Here is a 21040-nt window from a genome sequence, read left to right as displayed (position 1 = left end):
AGTTATGAAGCGTTCGTTCGATCACAGAGGAGTCTGTTTTCTTTCTGTAGTCTTGGCAATTCCCATTCTATAGAATGGTTATAGAACATGAGTCATGTGGCAAGAATATATTACCATCGCAAGTACATGTGATGAAACGTGAGAGCAGGTGAGATGTCACGTAGACCTCTAACAGTTATGAAAACAACGAATAAATGGGTGTGAAGGAATTCAAGAGTAGAAACTTCGAAAACGCTAAAAACAAACGTTTTTTTTAGAGCGTTACGGAAACTGTGTCTTAGTGAAACTGTTGCGTTCATTTGTTATGTGACAAACTATTACGTTTTCATCATGTCACTGGGAGTGATCACATTCACATTCAAAGGAACACCGAGCGAGGTGGCGCAGTGGCTAGCACACTGGACTCGCATTCAGGAGGACGACGGTTCAATCCCGCGTCCGGCCATCCTGATTTAGGTTTTCCGTGATTTCCCTACATCGCTCCAGGCAAATGTCGGGATGATTCCTCTGAAAGGGCACGGCCGGCTTCCTTCCCCGTTCTTCCATAATCCGATGAGACCGATGACCTCACTGACTGGTCTTCTTCCCCAAAAAACCCAACTCAACACTTCCTCGGGCAAAGAGACATACGTCACTCACTAACCAGGTGTACAAGTTAACGTGCATCGTTAAGATGATCCCGGTGGAGTACTCAATTGAGTTGCCCCTTCTCATCAAACGTTTGCGGTTTCCATTCGAGAGCCACTTCTTTCCGACTGCTGCTAGAGCATTTGTGCAAAATCAAATTTCATTATAGGTCATTTCCGTACACACCACTTTTCCAAACGGACGTTACACCACACCACAGAGACAAATCTGAATACAGCGATCAGACGTGTTAATGATCGGACGGACAGCTCATAATTTTGTGGAAAAAAATAGGGCACGAGAGAGATTTTAACGCGGATGCCCCCCTCCCCCATGGTCCAATTCTGTGACATCAACACGATGCCGTGGCTCTTCTAATTCTCTCGATTTGCACGTCTTGTGCTTGCACCGTTCGCTGTTTGTATTTTCCTTACTTTTCACAGTTCATTGTACCTTCTTCCTGTTTTGTTGCTTGATCTGTGTTCAGTTTTCAACGGCCTATCCACTGGGCAATCTTAGCACTAAATCTGAGGGTCTGTGATGGGGAATTTACCTCTTGGGGACTCAGCACTTTGGCATTCTTCAACAAAAACCTACTAGAGCACACAATAAATCCTACGTGCCACAAGCAAAGTAAAGGCCAAATATGCCAAAAAATATCGGGAGACCCGCTGTTAGCCAATCCTGAAATGCAGACGGCAGCAAGTTGCAGGAAAAAAGGCGGCCGCCCCACCTCACATATACGGAGTTTCAGCATTCAAAATGGTCGTAAAACTTTGAATCTCGATTACTCGAAAACGGTTCAGAAATGCATCCTACTATCGCAGCACTACTTAAATTTAAGCAAAACTGTTCGAATGTCGAGTAAAATGGGTGTTACAGTGAGATTGTGCATCCAATGCGGGGCCAACCTCCTCCAGTGCGGTCACGGTGCACGACAGTTCGTCCACTTCCTATCGCTCACTCACGTTCTCCTCTCAACGACGAGTCACCACAACCTAAAAACTAAAAAACTAAACTTCGCCCGAACAGGCCGTGAAGGTCCCAGCAGCACCGATCAGCCTCCGTGTCATCCTCAGTGTACAAGAGTCACTGGATGTGGATATGGAGGGGCATGTGGTCAGCACACCGCTCTCCTGGAAGTATATCGTTACTGGGTAATTTTCCATAAGTCACTGTCTCGAAAATTAAAAATAATAGACACATATTATTTAAATAAGTACTAAATTAGATTACAAAAGGGAGTAGATTTCTTCCTGGTCAGTCAAATACACTACTGGCCATTAAAATTGCTACACCGCGAAGATGACGTGCAACAGACGCGAAATTTAACCGACAGGAAGAAGATGCTGTGATATGCAAATGATTAGCTTTTCAGAGCATTCACACAAGGTTGGCGCCGGTGGCGACACCTACAACGTGCTGACATGAGGAAAGTTTCCAACCGAGTTCTCATACACAAACAGCAGTTGACCGGCGTCGCCTGGTGAAACGTTGTTGTGATGCCTCGCGTAAGGAGGAGAAATGCGAACCATCACGTTTCCGACTTTGATAAACGTCGGATTGTAGCCTATTGCGATTGCGGTTTATCGTATCGCGACATTGCTGCTCGCGTTGGTCGAGATCCAATGACTGTTAGCAGAATATGGAATCGGTGGGTGCAGGAGGGTAATACGGAACGCGCGTCCTGGATCCCAACGGCCTCCCCAACGGCCTCGTATCACTAGCAGTCGAGATGACAGGCATCTTATCCGCATGGTTGTAATGGATCGTGCAGCCACGTCGCGATCCCTGAGTCAACAGATGGGGACGTTTGCAGGACAACAACCATCTGCACGAACAGTTCGACGACGTTTGCAGCAGCATGGACTATGAGCTCGGAGACCATGGCTGCGGTTACCCTTGACGCTGTGTCACAGACAGGACCAACTGCAATGGTGTACTCAACGACGAACCTGGGTGCACGAATGGAAAAACGTCATTTTTTCGGATGAATCCAGGTTCTGTTTACAGCATCATGATGGTCGCATCCGAGTTTGACGACATCGCAGTGAACGCACATTGGAAGCGTATATTCGTCATCGCCCGGCATGATGGTGTTGGGTGCCATTGGTTGCACGTCTCAGTCACCTCTTCTTCGCATTGACGGCACTTTGAACAGTGGACGTTACATTTCAGATCTGTTACGACCCGTGGCTCTACCCTTCATTCGATCCCTGCGAAACCCTACATTTCAGCAGGATAATGCACGACCGTATGTTGCAAGTCCTATACGGGCCTTTCTGGATACAGAAAATGTTCACCTGCTGCCCTGGCCAGCACATTCTCCAGATCTCTCACCAATTGAAAACGCCTGGTCAATGGTGGCCGAGCAACTGTCTCGTCGCAATAGGCCAGTCTCTACTTTTGATGAACTGTGGTATCGTGTTGAAGCTGTCTACCTATACAAGCCATTCAAGCTCTGTTTGACTCAATGCCCAGGCGTGTCATGGCCGTTATTACGGCCAGAGGTGGTTGTTGTGGGTACTGATTTCTCAGGATCTATGCACCCAAATTGCATGAAAATGTAATATGTCAGTTCCAGTATAATATATTTGTCGAATGAATACCCGTTTATCATCTGCATTTCTTCTTGGTGTAGCAATTTTAATAGCCAGTAGTGTATTTCACATTCACTACACCTCATTTAACGCAAAATGTCTTCATTAACATTAACCACAATTTTAGGAAGTAAGTAGTAACTCGACAACCCAGTCAAGTTTCCAATACGGTTATGGTGCAATAATTATTCTTGGGAACGGAAATCCAGCATCCATATTGGTCCCTTCAGAAGTCATTTAAGATGAACATTAAGACAACCGAAAATTTGGAGGGACGAGTCTCTGAATGAAAATGGAGCATAAAAGATACTGTGAATATATGTCTGGAGATGGCCGGTGTACGTGTGTAACGACAACAGATCGTTCCGCAACACAGTACAGTGCTATACACCATCCAAGTCACAATACAATTTCAAAGAGGCCTCCGGCTTACTGAATACTAGATTTGGGAGGGAATGTAATCAGTGGTGACTGTGACATGATAAAACTCATGGTTGTACAGTACAGACAAGAAGTGCTTGTAGATCAGTCGAAAAACTGGTATAATTTGATTCCGGGGAAGATGATTTCAGTTTTCCGGAGCGGTGTAAGGAAACGTGAGATATACCGACGTTACGACTTATCTCAGAAGATACACAGAAGAAAAGCAAAGCTACATTGACAACATTCGCAGATTTAGAGAAATTTTTTACAATGCTTACTGCAACACCAACTATGAAATTCTCGAGAAAATAGGGATAAAGCACAGGAAACGAAAAACTTTCTATGACTTGTACAGAAAGTAGACTAGAGCTATAGGAGCTGAAGAAAATGAAAGTGAAGCAGTAACTGAGAAGGGAGTGAGACAGAGTTGCAGCCTACCACTGGTAGTATTCAGTCTGCACTTTTAGCAAGCAGTGTAGGAAATTAAGAACAAAATTGGGAACTTTCAGGTTTGCGAGAGACAGTAAGTGATTTAAGAGCAGGTGAACGGAACAGGTAGTATCTTGCAAAATGGTTATAAGATGAATGACAGCAAAAGTGCAACAACGGTAATGAAATGCAACAGAGTTACATTAGCAATGCTGAAGGAATTAGATTATTAAATGAGGTGGTAGATGGGTTTTGTTGCTTGGTTAGTAAAATAAGTGATGACTGACGAAACAGAGAATATATAAAATGCAGACTGACAACAGCAAGGAAAGAGTTTCAGAAAAAGAGAAAATTGTTAACATCGAGTACAATATTAAGTGATACGAAGTAGTTTTTGAAGTTGTTTGTATGGAGCGTTACGTTCTCCGTAAGTGAAGTGAGGACAAGGAACGATTCAGGTTAGAGGAGAATACAAACTTTTGAAATGTGCCATAAGGGAACGATGTTAAAGCTTACTTGGGCAGATCGAACTGCTGAAGAAGAGATTTTGTACAGAATTCATGAAAGAAAAACTTTGGACTATATCTCGACTAAAAGAATGCACTGGTTGGAATCGCGCATACATAAGCAACCAGGACACTTGCCGCATTTTAATACTGTGACCGGTGCGTTTGACCTCAGTGCATCGACAAGTAAAATGCACTCGGCTTTAATGTCGCAACCGGAACTGCTCGGAATGCTAATGAGGAGATCGATGTTTTGATAAGAACTGACATCACTGCCGTGAAGCCTGTCGTACGCCGCACGTCGCTGCATTGCCCTCGCCGAACGTAAGTCACATCTTGGCGTCGCAGCATTTTTTTCCTTTCCTTTATTTTTGTAGAATTCCTACCCAAGGCCTTTGCACTCAACTACTTAAAACAAATAGTGTAGCTGCAACAAATTGTTAATATATGTGTTAAACGATTTCAATGAAAGCAACAAGAAAGTATCACACATGACAATGTGCAGAAGAGTGTGTAAGTAACTGTGGTACAACCAGGGCTGTTGCTAGAGGTTTTTCCGCTCTAGGCGAGAATCGAAAAAAAATGACGCACACTCTTTTATACTACCATCGGTTTCTCCCAGTATCCATCCGCCCCCTGCGAAACCACCAACATACAACGGCACAACAATGCAAATATCCTATTATTCTTTTGATCATTAAACTAATATGATCGAACGTCCTCATCTTCTGCCGACAGTCGTCAGTTCATTTGACGCATGACAAATATCAACAGAGGCAGGAACAAAGATAGGGACTCAGGAAGGTATGGTATCAATCAAGTCGCAACACGATCGTAAGAAAGCCCACGCCCCCGTTCCAGCGCTCGACATGGATGAATCAAAGTTTACTTCCGTTTTGTGCTCAGCAGCTGCTGCTATAGTTTTGAGGTAGGTAGAGGCAATGTGTTTTCTTTCGTCAAAGTAAGTGAAGATTTATTAAGTAATTGTTCCGTATGCCCTTGAAAACAATGAGGTGTTTTCATTTCTCATCTTTTCAATTTTTCCTCCTCATTTGGTCAATTTTTTCACTGCTTGATTCGCAAATAATGTCTGCTCTTTATCGCTCTAGGCAGCGCGCTAGCCTTGCACATTGGTAGTAATTATCCTGGCTACAACTGACTAGAGTTTTCAAGTACTTGCAGAGAACAAACCTGTGTTCTATACACACAACTCCACCACGTAGGGAGTCCAGAGCGTGAATCACTTAACACACGCAGTGCAATCGTTTCGGATCTGGAAGGCACTGTCGATAACGATTTCGACAGCACGAAATTGTAACAAAAGGCGCGTATTTGCTGCCAATACACAGATTTTGAGACGTTGGCGAAAGTGCAGTTTCATACAACAGTTACGAATTTTTAAATGGGACAATGCCTGTTGACATTAAAATCCTAAAAGTAGCGTAAATGTGAATGTCAGTGATGTTTGTAGCGGGAAGCTAGTGGTAATAATTTACGTGAAGGACCTAACGGTGGTGAGAATGGTAGGGTAAATACAGTTCGTGGTGGCGTGTTTGTTGTTGGTAGACGTATTTTATCTTCTAGCGAAATTGAAGTAGTTGGTTCCTGCGAGTTAGCATCGTTAGAGGTAATTCTTGGTAACCGGAATAAAATAATAATTTGATCCTTTTATCGACCTCCCAACACAGATGATACAATCGCTGATAGGTTCAAGGAGAACTTCAGTCTAATTACATACACGTTCCCAACTCTTAGAATTATAGTTGATGGTGACTTCAATTTACCGTCGATAAGTTGGCGAAAATGCATTTCTCTGAGCACTATGGCTCTGAGCGCTATGGGAATTAACTTCGGAGGTCATCCGTCCCCCAGAACTTAGAACTACTTAAACCTTACTAAGCTAAGGACATCACACACATCCATGCCGGAGGCAGGATTTGAGCCTGCGACCGTAGCGGTCGTGCGGTTCCAGACTGTAGCGCCTACAACCGCCCGGCTACTCAGGCCGGCAGAATGCATGTTTAAGGCCGGAGGTAAGCATTAATCATTATCTGTAATTGTTCTAAAGGCATTCTCTGGTAATTATTTCCAGCAAGTGGTTCATGAGCCCACTCGAATAGTAAACGGTTGTGAAAACACACGTGACCTCTTAGCAGCAAATAATCCAGAGCTGATAACGAGCATCAAAACGGATTCAGGGGTTAATCAACATGAGGTTGTCGTAGTGAGAATGAATAACGTAACTCCCATATCCACCAACAATAAAAGAAAATAATACATATATCTCTTTGAAAAACAGGTATAAATCCGCTTGACGCCTTCGTGAGAGATAATCTCTACTCCTTCCAAATTAACAATGTAAGTTTAGACCAGATATGGGTTGAATTCAGAGAAACAGTATCGACAACAATTGAGAGATTTATACCAAATAAGTTAACAAATGACGAAGTTGATCCCCAAGAATGGCTATGTTTTACAGAAGTTCGAAACTTAGCGCGGACTTCAATGCGAGATGCTTATAATAGTTTCCACAACGAAACCATGTCTCGAAACGTGGCAGAAAATCCAAATAGTGCCACGTTCTACGTAAAATATACGAACAGAAGGACCCAGTCAATGTCTTCTTTGCGCAATATCAATGAAAATGCTATCGATGACCGTGCTGCTAAAGCATTCTAAACACAGTCTTCCAAAAATTCTTCACAAAACTTTTTTTTCCAAAATTTTGCACAATTCCAATTAAGAACAGCTGCCAACACGAGTAACCTAGAAATAGATGTTCTTGAAGCAGTGAAGCAAATTAAATCACTTAATAAAAGCAAGTCTTCTGCTGCAGATTGTATACCAATTAGGCTCTTATAAGCGTATGCTGATGCACTAGCTCCATATTTAACAGACTTATACAACCACTAGAGACCAAAGATCCGTACCCAATGATTGGAAAGCTGCACAGGTCACACCAATATTAAAGAAAAGCAATAACGTTGATATGCAGCAGGATTTGAAAATAATGAATTACCTCGAAGAGAACGGTTTATTGCCACATAGTCAACAGGGATTAAAAAAACATATTTCTTGTGCACACAACTAGCTCTTTACACACACGAAGTGTTGAGTGCTATCGACAAGGGATTTAAAATTGATTCCGTACCTCTAGATTTCCAGCAGGCTTTCGACAACGCACCTCACAAGCGGCTTGTAATCAAATTGCGAATGGACTCATGATATCCTCTCAGAAAGGTCACACTTCGTGGTAATTGACGGAAAGTCCTCGAGTAAAATAGATGTGACTTCTGGTGTTCCCCAAGGTGGTGTTGTAGGCCCTCTGCTGTTCCTTATATATGTAAACGATTTAGGAGACAATCTGAGCAGACATCTTAGGTTATTTGCAGATGATGCTGTCATTTATCGTCTGCTAAAGTCATCAGAAGAACAAAACCAATTGCAAAACAATTTAGGTAACGCATCTATATGGTGCAAAAATTGGCAACTGACCCTAAATAATGAAAGGTGTGAGGGCATCCACATGAGTGCTACAAGAAATCCATTAAACTTTAATTACACGCTAAATCAGTGAAATCTAAAAGCGTAAATTCATCTAAATACCTATAAATTACAGTTACGAACAACTTAAATTGGAAAGAACATACAGCAAATGGTGTGGAGAAGGCGACCTAAGGACTGCGTTTTATTGGCGGAACACTTAGAAGATGCAGCAGATCTACTAAAGAAACTGACTACACTACGCTTGTGTGTCTCCTTTCCAAGTATTGTCGCGAGGTGTGGGATCCTTAACTAACAGTAAGATTAACGGAATTCATCGAGAAAGTTAGAGAAGGGCACAACGTTCTGTCTTATCGAGAAATAGGGGAGAGAGTGTCACGGATATGATACAGGATTTTGGGTGAAAATCACTAAAATAAGGGGTTTTTCGTTGCGGCGAGGTCTTCTCACGAAATTTCAATCGCCAAATTTCTCCTTAGAATACGAAAATATTTTTTTGACGCCGACATACGTAGGGAGAAACTATCATCGTAATAAAATAAGGGAAATCAGAGCTCGTGCGGAAAGATATAGGTATTTGTCTTCTCCGCTCGCTATTCGAGATTGGAATAACTGAGAATTGTTGTGAAGTTGGTTCGATTAACCCTCTGCCGAGCACTTGAGTGTGATTGGCAGAGTATCCGCGTAAATGTAGGTAATTAATCTGTTTTGCTTATGGTAGAGGTTACTCACAGATGAAATGTTACATATGTAAGGGTAATTTGCTGCTTCTGGTACAGCCAAGGTGCTACCATAATTACTTTACCCTACTTTAAATTGTTCCATGTAATGAACAGCCCATTAGACCTAAAACAATACAAGGTTACATAATATCGGAAGCTTAACAATCGTCCTGAGCCTTGGAGTTTAAAGATCCTGGATCTTACCGTGGCGTGTATAATTTCATCATACTTCAGCGCTACACCTAAGTACAACCAATCGTCCTAAGCTTTGTGAGCAAATGGGTCTAGGTTCTAGTTTGATCATGTGCAACTTTCTTCACATATACTTGTTTTCAACACGTATATTCTGTAAACTACTACAATGGCACTCACACACTTTATAATCCAGCCTACTTCCCTAACAGCCTACAGTCTGGAACCGCGCGATCGCTACGGTCGCAGGTTCGAATCCTGCCTCGGGCATGGATGCGTGTGATGTCCTTAGGTTAGTTAGATTTAAGTATTTCTAAGGGACTGATGACCTCAAAAGTTAAGTCCCATAGTGCTCAGAGCCATTCGAACCATTTGAACCCTAACAGCCCTCTACCCTTCGAATCATAAGCAACCTAAGACTACATGACATCATACTTAATGCATAAATACTGTCCGGAGTTCACGATTTAAATTTCCAGTGCCAGTGTGAAAGTCGTCATTCATGTACGTTGCGACACTAGAACTTTCCACCACTAGAGAGCACTTGCTAAAAACGGTTCTTCGTAACTCCTTCACCCAAGACGGCTAAGTAAATATTGCAAAATTCGAATCAACAACTGCAAACTACTAAGAAATAGATATTCTAGGTACTGCAAAGCAGCTTAAATCACCTAAGAAAGGAATGTCTTCCGGTCCAGATTCCATACCAAATCACGCAAGATTTCCTATCGCAGATCCATAAACTTATACTTTTTTGTGCTATTATTAACACTCACACAGACTGACGACAGAGCAAAGTATGACAAACAAAATACAATTCGCAGTCAGCTTTGCAACTCGAAAATACAATTTCGATCCAGACAAATGTCCGGGGAGTTCCTGTTTATCTAAACACTCATTCGTCTCTGTCAGCCAGCCATCGGTAAGCGATTTACAGTGGCCCTGGTTCCAAGAGGCCGTGATTGAAAACCAGTGCACGCACTCAGCAAACGAAGGTCTGCTGTTACACAGACAAGTATTACATCGTAGCCGTTTGCTTGCGCAAGAACAGAACTCGACAATTCACTCCTGCACAGAAAACAAGAGTTACTTCAGCTGCTCGCCAGATAAATACCGACTAAAGCCGACTTTAGGAAAAAAAGGACAGTCTAGGGAAATAAACTTACTACATTCAAATATCATATGGAAATATAATCAACACTAATTTAAAATGTAAGTAAAACCGTCACAGTACACACCAAAATTCAGACCTTCCACAAATTCAAGAGCAGTTTGTTCTCAGATACATATTGCACAGGTTAACCGTAGTATCATCATACAACTAGACCTATAATAAGGATCTAAACATGGTAGTGGAATGTCAGACTTTGTTTTGTACGATACTTGAAGCCTAAACAGAGTGGAAATACATCTACGTTCATCTCCCAAATCAGCACAGTTTTGTTGTACTGCGACGCATCAGATACTATAGGCCAGAATATAGATGTAATAGTTACACGAGAGTATGCAACTAATAATGGACTTACTCTAAATCTTTTGTTACTCCGGAAGCAGCATTTAACCGTGAGGACTAACGACAACGCTCGCGTTTGTACAAAAATTTTGCTTCCTTCAAGAGATGGCCTGCTATTCCTTCCATATCTTCACACTGCTGTTCGCTTAAATGAACGCCTTCCTGTCCCTCATGTGACTTGTCTCAGCTTCGTCCTTTAGTGGCTGTAGGAGCAGGTTTGTGATAATAAAATTAGTATCAACGATTAGTTTTGAAATACAAGTTTAAATGTTTCATTTCATTCGTATTGTGGAATTGGCAGATCACGTGTTTTAGTTAAATAGACGTTAAAGTGACACTCGGCTGGTAATGACATTGGATGCAAGGGTCTGGACTGGGGGTGACGTTGTAACACATCACAAAGATGATGCAATGCGTTATGGATGCGGCTCTTGACAGACCAGTCAATTTCAGGAATATTATTCTCCATCCTATCGCACACGATACAGCTTGATCCACCTCTCCTAATTTCCAGTCATTCACTGTTCGGTGGCATCGAACTTTACACTATCTCAGGTGACGATTAGCATTTAGATCAGTGGGCTCCACAGACTGAACCATTTTTCTGTTACTGTGGCTTACACGTGTCTTCCTTTGAGCGTAGCAGATAGTTAAAATAATGAAAATATCAAAAGATTTTGTTTGCGTTTAATAGTTTTTAATACTATGAGATTGCATATTAATAGTGCAGTGATAATGTAGTCTAGATATTTAGTAACTGGGTATTTGTTGTTAGATACTTGCAGTATCTAATTTATGAAATGTCTCAGATGTGGTTGGGATCATGCTCTCTAGTACACCTAGAAAATTTCATCACATAGTAATTCCCTGTTTCTAACACACTATGATGTCACATATTAATAATTTATAGGAGTGATTTAGCAAGAGTGTATTTGTTTCAATATAGTTGTGTGAAGGTTTAATTGTGATTATGCGTCTTTTTTGCTCTGCCTCAGAGCTCTGTGTAATCTCTGCTGTTGACCATGTTTCATGATGATCTACTCCCTATGGTGAACAGAACAAGAAAAATATGACACACACATAGCCTCTAGTACTAAAAACGGGAAGATTCTGGGGAGGACGGGAAGTCTGTTTTTTGTTACTTCTGACAGGAAGAGAGAGGGATGGGAGTACAGTGCCTGGCGTTTAAAATGTTAGCAACGCTTATGTGCAAAGTCATCCATGTATATCCGGTGCTGAACATGTAGGCATTAGCTAGTTACTACTGGTCTGCTAACCGAATACTTCATTTCGTAGCAATGCGTTTTGTGCCAGCCACCAAGTTCGTAATGTCAGAGAAGATTCACATACATATTGTTTAAATCATGTAAATACTTCTATCATTCTTGGCGAGATGGTTCGCTTCATTCTTAACTGCTCCCTCGTTCGCAGCCAGGCAATAGGTGGCAGCTGCAGCAATTCAAGGAATTTCATTCCGTGCTAACATCCCACTTGTGCGTTCGAGGCAATTTATCCAGTGAACGCAAAGCTGAGTTCCTCGTAATCTAGGTGTGAATCTGTAGCAGCGTGCTAATTGTTGTACATACCGTATTTATGCACTTGTTTCGTTGACGGTTCCATTGTTGCTTTGTTATCACAACAGTCGCATTGGCTCTTTTCTGTCACTCCAGTGCCACTTGTACTCCAGTTCAGTCATTCAATGCCATTGTCTACAATGGAAAATGGTTTCCTGTCGTTTTGGTAAATCAGTTGTGAGTGTGTATGTTGTTCCCTTAATAATTCCCTTTCCTATCCTTGTCCAGTCCGAAATCTAATGTCTTCGAGGTCCACATCGACGATGCGTTTGGCCATAGCCTGCCTCATCTCATACATGACTAAGCCAGGCCTTCTCAGTATCTTCTCTTCCAGAAGCGCTAAACCTCATAATTATGCTATGACGTTGCACACTAGTGTCATACATGTTGTTCTCATCTTAAAACACATAGTATTGATGTATGGAGAGGTCAGCAGGAGCTCTGGTTTTTCTGCTAGGTGGCCGTCCACAATTCACGTACAGCTATGGGTTGTCTAACATTTACAAAAACCTCTAATAATTCGCAAGAATCAAATTCAGAAACAATGTTACGTTAGATAATGAATATATTTGAGACTTACACCTTACTGGACAAAAATTTGCGCCATTTTACGTAAATTTACCATTAATTTAGCCACACACTACGTAGTCATCGTGTCCTGTACCATAAATTTGTCTAATATTTAGCACTATTTCGCATAATATGTCACGATGTTATTAATTTAGCCACACACTGGGCTCTCATAATGTCTCATACCATAAATTACGTCGCTATTCGCATCCATTTAGCATAATATAGAGTGGAGTTAGTAATTTATAATGTCATTGTGTCTTACCTCGTAACATTCACCACCAATTTACTTAGAGTTTCATGACGTAAACGAAATGAGTTTAGCATAATGACGCAAAACAGCATTCATGTTATGTTGATGGCAGTGGGACGAAATTCACGTAATTGACACTATAAAAATATTATGGAATAATCGGTAATATGGTGATAGCGTGGGAAAATAAGTAAAAAAGGTTTACATTGTGGGAAAATAAGGAAAAAAGTTTACACTGTGGAAAAATATGACAAATATTTTAAAACTCTAGGAAAATACATAAAACTGTGGAAATAGGGAAAAATCCGGAGAATATTGGAAAATGAGCGTACTTACGTATCTCCCAGTGTGTGTTTCCTGCTGACGCCTGGAGTGACGAATATCACGTAATATAAAGTAAATTTCTTATTATCTTTTATCCAGTCCCTAGACCTCAGGTGACATTACTTAACATAATTACAATAAAATCAATTTTTTATGGACGAACAGCTACACCATGTTCCTCTCCCTACGGCGCACAGCTCCACTCACTGAAGTGCTCCAGTTTTAAGATGAAGTGGGTGGGGCTTAGAAACAATTGATCCACGGGGTGAGAGGAGAGGGTGAGTGGGGGTGATGGGTGGTGGAGGACCGTGATCATTTCCTCAGGGGAAGGGTAGTGGATAGTGACCATCAGTAGAAATAGCACATGTGTGTAACCTAATGAAGATCTCATCGGTCCAATACTAATAACAATTTAGATGATTCTCTAAAGGGGCACCCACAATTACAGTCAACCTACCAGCAACAGGATTCAACTTGCAAAAAATACAAGCACATTAACTAATGGAAAAAAAAGTTCTACATATACAGGGTGGAAGGCGCTGGTTAAACTTCTCTGTTAAAAGACAGGTTTTTCCCTCTGCTGATACCTGGACCATGTCAGTGCATTTGCCACGTCTTAACGCCATCAGCTATAACATCACACATTAGAAAGAAACCTCAGCCACAGCTCGAGAATTAATTAAGTTATGCTCAAACAAAACGCGCCTTTCTTTCTCTTATGTAATGGGATATGTGTTTGATATGTCGAGTGCCACCTTTCCATTTGAAAATCGGGAGTTGCATTCAAGTTGGCTGCTTCCAAAATAGCGGCTATGTTGGTAACATGACCTCACAAGCTCTTCTTTTCATTGTGCTTGACTTTTCGTTTCTGTTTATCCACTTGTATTCGCTTTAGCGGTATGATTACACACATATGGACCACCATACACTGCAGGTATTATTATTTGGTCTTGTTTATATAGTAATATTCTTGTAGTGTGAGGATTGTTCTTGTCTCTTACCTTAATGTATTCAAAATCTGTGTCTGATGTAATTCATGTTGGTTTTTCTGAAAGTGTTCCGGAAAAGTTGAAAGACCAACACTATCCTGACATTAGTTGAATAGATGCAGACATGTAAATCTTAAAGGTAAGCGAGAATAAACCCCTCCTGATCTTGCAACAAAGTGCCACATCATAAAACAATAGCAGAAATGAAACAGCTCTTAAATCTCGAGACGAAGTTGCAGATCAACACACTTTTTAAATTATTATTAACAAGCTTCAGCAGCACTTAGCCACTGGTTTCACGTCAGGTTATTATATCGAAATAATTAATTTTCCAGGTCCTCACTGAAATGCGTTTCATATTTTCTCTGATGTTTTCAAAGAAACGTATTCTTCCAATGAAAAGAAGTCTCAGAGCTTTGATTTGAGATAGAGTGCAGGTAGAGGCACACAACGGTGATGTGCCAGGTACAATGGTTGTAAAATACCAGGACTGGACGAAAAGCTGATAGCTGCCACCTTGTAATACAGAGATGTGTGTTCCGAAGCGGCTGGAAAAAAACATCGAAGACAAAATACTTGGTCCTGCAGGTTGGGGATTGTGCATTGGGCTCAGAAACCAATCATGAGATTCTTAATTACTATGCTCTAAACAATGTATCTGTACAGACTAGAAACATGACACCTACGAATGAAGGACGTGATTTTGGGTACGTAGTACGGGTTAGCCTGCCGAGACGTCAAACCTTTCAGGCCTCTGTACCTCAATCGGTAGAAACGGAACCCTTACAGGGTCACTTTGTAGTCCATCTCTGTGTCTGGCCGACACTTAAAACCTATTTTCTCAGGAACAGGTAAAGGTATAACGTTGAAATTTACATCAGGTACTGTGGTCTACCGTCCCTTGGCTGTGTAAAAATTGTAAGCTTGTAAGTCAACGCTATCAAAGTTTTTTTTTTTTCATACGCTGATGAGCCAAAATATTTGGACCACCTGCTTAATGGTTTGTTTGTCCGTCTTTGTGTCTCTCATTCTGAGGATCATCGCCCCGAGAGTTGGGTGTTACGTTTGAGGATATATCTGGCATTAGATGTCTACGTACAGGTCATATAACTCGCGTAAATAACGGGCCGTTGATATGTGCTCCACAGTAACCCAGATGGGTTCTATAGGATTTACATCAGGCGAACATGGCCGCCGACACATCAATGTGATATCACTATAATGCACCTCAAATCACTGTAGCATGGTTCTGTCTACGAGAGACGGACAGTTATACTGCTGAAAAAATACATCACCGTCGGGAAAGACATCAAATATGAAGTGTTGTTCTCAGCCGTTAGCGTGTTTTAGATTACTGCCACAAGTCCCATGGAAGAGCAGGAGACTGTCCCCCGTAGCATAATACTGTTCCCACCAGCCTGCGTCCGGGGAGCGCTGCACTTACTGGGCCGCCGTTTACATCGATGACGGCGTTTGTGGAGACTACCATCGACATAGTGTAACATAAATGTGATTAAGCTGAAGAGCCGACACGTTTCCACTGATCGACGGTCAATCCCAATGCTCCCGCGGCTGTTATTATTGTAACTGACAATGTCATTGGGTCAACACGTGAACACATAGTCTGTGGAGTTCCTTGCTCAATAACGAATGAATAGTGTGCTCCGAAACACTTTCTGTGCACCAGCACTGTGCTCTTTCGGCAGAAATACCACAGAGCAGACAAGTCTCCGAACCCCAGTGTAGGTTCAATCATTTAGCGCCTAGTGGTAGTAGGACTGTCCGCCTACCTCTTTCCACAGATACTCGCGACAGTAGCACGTGAACATTCGACCATCTTCTCCGGTTTCGACATACTCTTTCACAGGCTCTGCGTAATAACAACCTGACCTCTGTAAAAGTCGCTTACTTCAATGGATTTTGTCATTTGCAGCTCATATCTTAGCTAGGTTGATCCCCGTCCACATCTGCTCCGCTTACATACCTTTGATACCTCGTCACCTGTCCGCAACGCCACCAGAAGGCATCCAACGTCGCGTTGGGCAGTGGTCATATTGCTGGAACAGTCCACGGGTGTACTGCCGGTCCACAGTGTCCAACGGGCACAATATTTCGGCCTTCAGACATGTCGCCATCGTCAGGCGCGCTGACGAACTGACCTCCTGGGGGCGGGCGCCCGTCTTCAATCCCCTCCCCTCCGCCTCGAGAGGGGAGGGAAGTTAAGACGGCCGCCCGCCCTCAGGAGCTCATTTCGTCAGTGCACATGACGATGGTGACGTCTGATCGCCGAAATATTGTGCCCGTTGGACTCTATGGACCGGCAGTACATCCGTGGACTGTTCCAGCAAGAAACGCGCCGGGAGAAACTGAAGACTCACAGTAGTCATGTTGTTTCGGCTCGTCAGTGTACACAACAAATTTTGAAACCCGCCTACTAACTCACCAAAACCCATAGGGTACTTGCTGTTGACCTAGAATAACAAATTTTGGGAAGAATCAAGATTTTACAGTACAAGTAAAGAAAAACATCCGAAAATTGTTAATTTATAATTATATCACAATTTTTTTCACTTTTTTGCCATTTGTCGTCTATCTATCTGTTTGTCCATCTGTTACAACGCCTTTTCCTCAAGAACGGCTAGAGGCATCGAGCTTAACGTTGTGTCAATTACTAAGGTCTACAGTCTCTTAGCGGCGCAAAATTTAACCTTTTAAGTAATGCAACAAAAAGAAACGGGCATATACGTCACATACTGTCACAATGGGGTGACAAAAGTCATGGGATACTTACTAAGACAGTGTCGGATCTCCTTTTGCTCGTATTAGTGCAGCATTTCGACGTGGGATGGACTCAACAAGTCGTTGAAAGTCCCCTGCAGAAATATTCAGCCATACTGCCTCTATAGCCATCCATAATTGTGAAAGTGTTTCCGGTGCACGATTTTGTGCATAAACTGACTTCTCCATTATATCCTATAAAAGTCGATGGGATTCATATTCTCGATCTGGATGGCCAAACCGTTCACTCGAAATGTCCACAATATTCTTCAAACAAATGGCAAACAATTGTGGCCTGGTGACATGGCGCATTGTCATCCATAAAAATTCCATACTTTTTTGGGAACTTGAAGTCCATGAATGTCTACAAATGGTCTCCAAGTAGCGAAACATGACTCTTTCCAGTCAGTGACCGGCTCAGATGGACCATTATGGAGTCACCACGAGCTTGCGCAGTGCGTTGTTGACGAGGTGGGTCCATGACTTCGTGGAGTCTGCACCACACTCCAAGCCCGCCATCAGCTCCTAACAAATGAAATCGGTACACATTTGACCAGGACACGATTTCCAGAAGTCTGTCGTCCGACGGCTATAGTCACGAGCTCAACAGAAACGCTGCAGGCGATCTCGCTCTGCTAGCAAAGGCACTAGACTCAGTCGTCTGCTGCTGTAAGCCATTAACGCCAAATTTCGCCGCTCTGTCCTAACGGACACGCTCGTCGTACGTCCCACGTTGATTTCTGCTGTTACTTCACGCAGTGTTGGTTCTCTGTTAGCACTGATGACTCTAAGTAAATGCCACTACTCTCGATCGTTAAGCCGCCGGCCGCTGGATTGTCCTTTGTGAGAGGTAATGGCTGAAGTCTGTATTCTCGGCACACCCTCACCACTGGACATTGAATTCCCTAACGATTTCTGAAATGCAATGCCCCATGCGTCTTACTCTAACTACTATTTCGCGATCAAAGTCTGTTAATTGCAGCCGTGCGGCCATAATTAAGACGGAAACCATTTACAGAACCATCTGAGTGCTAATGGCAGTTCAGCCAATGCACTACCCTTTTGGTACGTGATACTACCGCCACTTCACAAGTGCCTATCGCTTCCAAAAGACTTTTGTCACTTCAGTGTATATATATGAGGTCATTCTGAATAGTAGTGCCTCTGAATTTCTTATTTGAAAGGTCTTTATGCTTTTTAAGTGAAACAAACCTCGTTAACGCTTCTATATATTTTTTTCTCTACATAGTCAATATATTGCTCCCAACAAGAGACCAGTTTGGTTATACCGTCATAGTAGAATTTTTGATTTCGCTGACTAAGCCACAAGCACATCTCTGCTTGCACCACTTCATCACTGTCAAAGTGAATTTCCCTTATGGTGTTCTTTAAGTATTGAAACATATGAAAATCTGATGGGACCAGGTCGAGACTTCAGGGTGGGAGATCGATGACGGTGAACCCAAGGCATCAGATTGTTGCATATGTCGCAGCTGCTCGTGTATGGTCGGTCATTGTCGTGTTGAAGAAGAGGTTTCTCCCTGTGTGGACGAACTCATTAGAACATAACTTTTTATTTTAAAAAAACTTTAAGGGTTTTCACATAATACATTGGCGTTTTCACCAGGGCCAAGTATATTTCGGGTCTGTTGTTCTAGCGGTAAAGAGCGTTCGTTCAATCCTAGAAGTCGCGTTATCGAATATCGGTCGGACCACGGATTGTTCCGTCTTCATTTCAAGTTAGGTTAACCCTATCAACGATATGTGAAATCACCAGAAATGACACTTGGCTCAGATTCCTTATCAAACTGCAGGTCCCCTTTCCCTTGTCGGATAACTGGGGCTAGATTAGGGACACTCAAATCACCAAAGTGTCGTCCAATAGAACGACTTGCACCAGGTCACTTAGCTACACGAAATTGTTATTATTATTATTATTATTATTACTATTGTCCATCGCCCACTCTACACATCACATCTCTGCTGCAGTATTTAACACACATGCTCAAATTTTTCGCATATGATGTCACACACACAGACAATAAAATACGAAATTGAATTTATCAACTCTGTATTCGCTGTGTTTGGCCTAGAATGTGCACAAATTATTAACCTATACTTGTGGAGATTTTGCTGCAGGCGAGCGAACAACTGTAGTGGTGGGGCTCCATTGTGATCGATCACAGTGCGGTAAGGGTGCTGCAGTCCGACAGTTGAAACCCCCACACTGATGTGCCTCACTTATAACTCGTAAGCTATAGGGAAGCGGACGTAGATAGCAGTGGGGCTCTATAGTGGACGACTTCTGTGCGATACAGTCGAAGACAGTGAAATTCTATCCACAAATATATACAGTGCAAGAAAAAAAGAAGCATCACGATGGAACCACCCGAATTGGGTGAATATTAGAGGAATTAATCAAGAGAAAGGATTTTACAAATTAGAAAAATCAGTAACGATTTCATCCTTCTCTGCCCTTATGCATGCAGTTATTCGGCTTGGCATTGATTTATAGAATTGTTGAATGTCATCCTGAGGGATATCATGCCAGATTCTGTCTAACTGACGCTTCAGATCGTCAAACCCCCGATACGGTAGTGGGCCCTTCACGTAATGTTCTAAGTATCCTCAAATGGGAACGGATATAGCGATCTCGCTGGCCTCGGTAGAGTTTGCCAAGCATCCATACAAATGGTAAAAAATTTTGCTATGTTGGGAAGGGTAGTATCTCGCTGGAACGTGAGCCCAGGATGGCTTGCCATGACAGGCACCAAATGGAAGGAAGGATATCGTCCACGTACTGCAATGCTGTAAGTGTGCCACAGATGAGCACTCGGTCTGGCTTCAAAATGAAATGGGACCCCAGACCACCACTCAGGCCAAGAGGCAGGCGACAGTCAGGTTAGTATACCAACACTGTGTGAGCCATCTACAGACACGTCGTAGCTGGTCATTGGTGTTCAGATCGAAGCGTGAGTCTTCACTGAAAACAATTATACTGCGGTCAATGAGTTTCCAGACCGGAGAAATGTCTGGAGACACTCCAGACATGGGGGAAAGGGCAGATAACAAATTTTTAATTAATTTGATTTTTTTAGTGTATCATTACAACCAATGCTCTAACGAATATATAGCCTGTCCAGTGTCAACAGTTACTCATGGTAGTACCGAAAAAAAACAGTCGCATGGACAAAGAAAACGTGTGTAATCTGGCTCGGTAGCCTAATTATCCTCGAAAGGGTAATGACGCACGCAACGGATTAAGTAAGGAGTTGGAGTATTCAGAGCAGGAGACACATGATTAGCGTCTCTCTACTTTTCTGCATTATTTTTGTGTTATTTATTCAATTCCTTGTTTCAAATGGTTCAAATGGCTCTAAGCACTATGGGACTTAGCATCTGAGGTCATCAGTCCCTTAGAACTACTTGAGCCGAATTAACCTAAGAACATCACACACATCCATGCCTGAGGCAGAATTCGAACCTGCGACCGTAGCAGCAGCCCGGTTCCGGACTGAAGCGCATAGAACCGCTCGGCCACAGCGGCCGGCTCCTTGTTTCCAAAACATATTAGCTACTCCACAGGATAGACGATATGGAAGGAAATATCCTTGAATTCAGTGACTGGAACGTTATTTGTGTTAATTACAGGGTTTCTACTGCATTTATAAACATCATTTATTTTATTAATTCCAGGACTTCGGACGAGTAAACTGGAACACTATAGATACAGTCGTTACAAAATTATGCGTCCCAAAAGTCCTTCACGTATTATAAGTCTCGTAATGGGTTTGGTGAGGCACACAGCTTCTCATCAAAAAGCGATTTTTGTACGCAGTTAATCGCGCGCTGGGCAGTCATATCCACTACTGGCTGCTGTGGACAAGCTCAGTGAATATAAAAGTACACCAGACAAGTGGTGGTGTCCGTATCAAACGTATCTTTTCTCCAATAAGGCCCTCAGAGGAATTTTAAATACTATGAACATGTGAGGTGCCGGCAGATAAAGGTGTAGCTACTACCCACACAAAAACCA

General features: G+C 42.4%; 1 protein-coding gene across 1 annotated transcript in view; it reads left to right on the top strand.

The window, feature by feature from the left end:
* The first annotated feature begins 4873 nt into the window (after positions 1-4873).
* Positions 4874-21040, top strand: part of LOC124545222 (fatty acyl-CoA reductase 1-like) — a 152370-nt gene continuing 136203 nt past the window's right edge. Inside the window, exon 1 of the mRNA XM_047124094.1 lies at positions 4874-4909. The gene's annotated coding sequence lies outside the window, so the exon portion shown is untranslated. The remainder of the gene's footprint in view (positions 4910-21040) is intronic.

Source organism: Schistocerca americana, chromosome 8 (genome assembly GCF_021461395.2).
Source record: "Schistocerca americana isolate TAMUIC-IGC-003095 chromosome 8, iqSchAmer2.1, whole genome shotgun sequence".
Lineage (NCBI taxonomy): Eukaryota > Metazoa > Arthropoda > Insecta > Orthoptera > Acrididae > Schistocerca > Schistocerca americana.
Note: the sequence above shows the minus strand (reverse complement) of the source record. Positions and strands in the feature narration are given on the sequence as shown.